At 44.3% G+C, this 5,750-nt stretch overlaps 1 non-coding gene across 1 annotated transcript; it reads right to left on the bottom strand.

Annotated features, from left to right (window-relative positions):
- Positions 1-5,349: 5,349 nt before the first annotated feature.
- Positions 5,350-5,456, bottom strand: LOC141645625 (small nucleolar RNA R71). Its single transcript, XR_012545103.1, has one exon. It is a non-coding gene; the product is annotated as a small nucleolar RNA R71 (small nucleolar RNA).
- Positions 5,457-5,750: the final 294 nt, after the last annotated feature.

Raw genomic sequence — 5,750 nt, 5'->3', positions numbered from 1 at the left:
CTGCCGCGCACAAATCCCCGTACTTAGCACACTTACGCTGAGCAGCATCAGCGACAACCCGGCCAGGCACAAAATCCGCCATCCCAGTCTGAGTCAAAGGGAAGACCATGTCAAGTCAACGCACACATCATGCCCTTTGTCCCAAGAATAAAGTAGCAAATCCGCAGGACGAAGAGAGCCACCGTGCCCATCAACCAAACCGATATCAACCTCCTTTCCCGCAGTAATACCAGATCTATAACAGATGTTGAAAAGAGTGTCCCGGATGAGGTTATGCCGATGTTTAACACCTACAGTACCAGTACAAGAAACAGCGTGGTCCCCAAAAACATCCTCAGCAAAAACCCGAGAGCAAGCAGGACATGGCCTAGATACCGTGAATAACGGAACACCCAGACGATACCCAAGCACGCTACGGTAAGTCCTCCCGTTCATAGGCTGCCCCAACCCCGAGATAGGAACCGCACGTAACCAATCAAAGGAGTGAGAACCTTGCTGAGACTGCCATAAAGCAAGCTGACGTGGTGTCAAAGATAAAACAGACTCTGAGGCAGCAGCAACCGTCGCGAAATAAATGTCTTCCAATTTCTTCATAAGTTTGGGGGCAACAATTTCACTAGGGTTACCTAAGATACCAGAACCTGTAGTCGCATTAAACACCCGCACGGCATCATCAAAAGCAGGGCCCACAGCTACAATACCATAAGGGCCGAGGAGCTTAGCCTGGAAACCAGCAGACTGCAAACGGGACGCAATAAAAGCATCGAATAAAACATCTCCCGCCGCATAGACACCAAGACCACCAAGGTGAAAAAGGAATGTAGCAAGGCGCCACTGCCAATCCCCAAAACCAGGCCCAGATGCGGTGATAATACATTCCAAGCTGGAACGAAGAGCGACATCAAAAGGAAGATGGACATACCCAAAAACACTAGGGGAGCAAGTATGAAGTGAGAAATAGAGCTTAGAAATACCAGTACAAGCTCGAAGTAGAAGCAACTCACATTGCGGGTCCTCAATCCTCGCAACCAAGTCCATTAGCTCAGTGGTCTTAGTTACTCTCTTCGCCATAATCTCACTGCTAAAACCAGGACAAATACTGACAGGTCCAGCCAAAACTGTAACACCACGCAATGGCCAAGAAATAGAAGGGGGAAAACCCAGGAACCCGACTCCGAGGATCCTCAACAGGCCAAAAGACCTCCGTCTTGGAGACATTAAGATGTAGTCCAAAACGAGGGCCATCCACCATAATCAAATCCAAGACCTTCCCCACCTCCAAAGTATCACCCACGATGGTGCCATCATCTAAGTACCACGCCTGCAGAGTGAGGTCAAAAGTGTCCCGGATCTTGCAAACTAAGGCATGCACAACCAAATCGAAAAGCAAAGGGCCCAATGGATCACCCTGCTAAACACCCTAACAAGACCACAAGCAGTGTTCCCCATAAAAAAGACGGGCAGGGCTGGAATAACAAAACTTCACCCAACGGGAAAGAACCGGGCAACGACGGCGGACCTCCTGAAGCATGGTCGCACGATCAACTAGGTTGAACGCATTCTGGAAATCAACCAGCAACATAGAAAGCCCCACCTAAGCCCCCGAGCCTCAATGAGCCGGTTCAAGGCATGCAAGATAGCCTCTCCTCCACCGGACACACCCACCCCAAACTGAAGCCCATCAAAATAAGAAGATAAAGAAGGACCAACCATAAAAGCACCAACCTTAGAGAAAAGCCGTCTCCAGACCGTACCAACAGCAATATGACGAACCCCACCACCCGGTTTAACGAGTGGCGTGAGAGGGGTGCTGGAAATGTACTCACCCAGAGGAAGAGGACACCGGCCCTCAAGAAAAAGATTAATCACCCTAGTAATAGAAGTGATCAAATCATCAGAGATAGCCACAGCAGCGCCACCCAAATCGTTCATAAGGTGTTGGGCACAAAAACCATCCCGCCCACAGGAAGTACCATGTGGGAAGCTCCGAATCATATCCAAAACCACAGCCGAAGAGGCAACCAGCGGATGATGATCCCCAGACAAAGGAGGCAATGATGGAGGCGGGGCGACAAGATGCTTCTCACGCAGGGCCACAAGAGTGGCATCGGAGTAGGGGGCGACCCTAGAGGAAGAAAGCACCCGGACAGCAGTAGTATAGTGGCCACACAAATCTTCCGCCGACATTGGCGGAGGTTAAGCTCACTCAAATCCAGATCCTCATCCACAGTAAATGAAGGACCCTCATCGAAACACTCCTGCAACCCCCCACCCCCAGGTACCCCCCAAGTAAGGATAGCCCTGGCAATACTCTCCTCCTGATGCTGACGCCGAATAGCAGTCCGACACTCATGATTACTCCGAGAAGTGAAAGTCCTAAGCAAACAAAGTGGTATAACAAGCAAACGAACCCATCGGGAGAGATCAATAGGGGAATCAGCCACATCATCCATGACCCCTTTCAAAGCCCGAGCAAACCGAAGACGACACTTAGGAGGAATAGATTTCACGGTGCAAAGGACAAATGACAATAAACAATCAAGCGAAGATATAGACCACTGAACAAGCTCAACACTATCATCAGAAGAAACCGAAGTAGAAGGAGCCAAAGGTCTCGGAATACCAAAAATATGAAAGGTGTAGAGGCCATCAACACACTTCGGGTGCATCACAATATCATCCCGACTATGCCGACATCTAGCTCGAATAGTACGGGTTTTAAAACACACCCCACACAACTAGAGCCCCATCCATCTCAAAAAACTCTCGGCATTGGAATAAACAGTCAAACTATCAGTAAGAGTTTGACGCATAAGTCCCAACACACCCTCTGACAATGTCGGTCCTGAAAATGCTTCTGCCAAGCAGCCTTTGTAAGGCCCTGATGCGACCATAATTAGCGCATATTTAGCCCCCGAATTACCATTGTTTCTATGCTTTTTAGTGCCTATTTGGGTCATTTCTTATCTTTAGTTCTTTGTTTTGCATATTCTTTGAGATTTTGATCCCTTGGTAGGAAAGGAGTAAGAATCTTGCATTTCCATGGCAAAACAAGGCTAAATTGATCATATTCAATGACCAAGCATCAAGGAGAGACAAGACTAGAAGGCCTTTGTACATAGCATAGTAGAAGAGCATTGTTGAGAAAAGGATCCTTGAGTCCCCAAGGAAATCCCCAAGGAATTCATGAAGAAAAGGGAAGAAAAAGAAGAAGGAAAGCTCTTTGAACTACAATCCGAACGGATTGTAGGGAATCCGTCCGTCCTCACCCGATCCGAGCGTCCTCACCAGGAATCCGCTCGGATTCCCGTCGCCGATCCGAGCGTCTTGTTCCTTGATCCGCTCGGATCGTCCACCCCAAATCCGGCCGTCCGAGGCTCCCGGCCCGCACGGATCACAAGACAAAGATAGTTTCGTTCTTCAAGCTACGAAATGGAGAAGCCCTTCTCTCGGATAATCCCGGAGGCTCCTTGCTCAACTTAAAAAGTGTAATTACTAGTTTAGCCCTTAGTTAACCCTAATGCATCCTCCTAATTTCCACTATAAATACCCCATTAGTCTAATTAGAGGGGCATGTTCTTCTTATCAATAGTTAGAGTAGTTAATATCAATCAAATCTCTCTTCAATATTGTAATCAAATATTAATCAAGTTTTAATCCAAGTTTTAGTTCTTCAATCTCTCTCTTGTTCTTACTTTATTTTGGGTAATTAGAAGATTATTGGGTTTATTGGGAGATTGACAACCTTCCATCAATCATCAAGTTCTTCTATTATTCTTTGCATCTTTATTATTGGAATCATTAGTAGGTATAATCTCTTAATCCCTTTTTAATTATTGCTAATTACTTTCATTTATTCATCATGTTCCATTATGTTAGTATGATTGACAACCTTTCTAGCATGATCAATATGATAATGAGTGAGTAGTCTCTTAGCTAGGGTTTAATGGGTGATTAGGGAAACCAACATGGGGAATGATTCATGCTTAAATTAATATGCTTTCATATCTTATTTGCTTGCTTGTTTTGATCTTAATACATGCACATATTATATTTGATGAAATGCTAAGCCTATGAATCCTTGCATTTACTATCATCTTCTATCCTTTCAACTTGACTTGTAAGACATAACCCAACTCGAGTCTTGTTAGACCATGCATGTGTTAAGTAGGGAAGATTAAGTCGACTTGTAGGTGTTGTACAATCCAAGAGATTCGGCTCCGGGACCCAAACTTTCCTAGGATTGTAAGACATAACCCAACTCGATCCATCACAACAATAATTGCTTGCTTATAATTTGAGAACATGTTTGTATGATCATATCCCATGAATCCCCTATGAACCCATGACACCCTAGTGCTTTTAATCAATTGTTTACACCCTTATTTCATTTACCTTGTTAGTTTATTTTCATTGCTATTTTAGTTTAGTGACCTTCTACATCAACCCAATTTGTGACACCCCTAGACACCACTAGTTACAATAGAATCTTCATTTCAATACCCGTCCCTTGGGATCCGACCTTTACTTGCCTCTTTACTAATTGTAGAGTTGTTTGTGAAGTATAAATTGTGTTTTGTATCGACCATTGACCAACGACCACATATGCTTAATTGTGAACACCAAATGGCTCCGATCAAAAATGGCGCCGTTCTTAGGGGACGGTGTTTAATTGATTTAAGATTTCTTTTATTGTTATTAGTAGTGTCTTTTTCACCTTGGGGAAGTAAAACTCCTCAAGGTTTGTTCTAATTGTTTTCTAGTTGTTTGATATTTTGCATGTCTAGAAGGTTACAAAGAGATTTGTTACCTTTTGACCGTGAAATCGAAAGAACCTTGACGAATAATAGAAGACTTGTTAGGAGGAATTTGGGAGGTGTTGGTGAAGTTGTTCAACCCACTAGTGAGTTTGTCAATCCTTTCGCAATAGAAGGAGAAGAGAACCCATTAAACAATACCACACAAAATCCACCTACAATGCCTAAATTCTCGTCACACTCTATACCCACCGAGGAGGATTTACCAAATGGTACTCCTACCCCACAACATCTCACCGGTAATTTTATTGCCAAGTCCGCCTTCATCCAACTAGTTGAGAGGAGCCAATTCGGGGGAATGCCTAGTGAGGACCCTCATTCTCATATGGAAACATTTTGTGATTATTGTGAAGCTATCTCTCAAACGGGCGTGACTCAAGACCAAATAAGATGGGTCTTATTTCCTTTTTCGTTAATCGGCACCGCAAAGCAATGGTTGAAGGGCCTTGATAAGGCCACTCTTGGAATAGATTCTTGGAAGAAGTTAGCTCTAGCTTTCTACAAAAAATTCTACCCACCGGAAAAGACCAATATGCTAAGAGCTCAAATTACGGGTTTTAAGCAAAGGGATGAAGAATCTTTGTATGAAGCTTGGGAGCGGTTCAAAGGTATTTGTCGCTCATGTCCTCACCATGGACTTAGCGAATGGTTTTTAGTGCAACAATTTTGGAATGGTTTATATGAAGATTCAAGGAACGTTCTCAATATGGGATCAAATGGAATGTTCACCGAAGTTGATGACAATCAAACATGGAACAAGATTGAGGAAATGGCGGTCCATAATTCGCAATATAGTAGGCCTCGCAAGGCTACTAGAGGAGGAAAGTATGAAGTGGACACCGTTACTCAATTGGGTGCTCAACTTAGTGCTCACATTGACACAATCAACTTGAAGTTTGAACAAGCTATGACTAGACTTGAGGAAAACTCAAA

Source organism: Silene latifolia, chromosome 2 (genome assembly GCF_048544455.1).
Source record: "Silene latifolia isolate original U9 population chromosome 2, ASM4854445v1, whole genome shotgun sequence".
In the NCBI taxonomy this organism is placed as follows: Eukaryota; Viridiplantae; Streptophyta; class Magnoliopsida; order Caryophyllales; family Caryophyllaceae; genus Silene; species Silene latifolia.
Note: the sequence above shows the minus strand (reverse complement) of the source record. Positions and strands in the feature narration are given on the sequence as shown.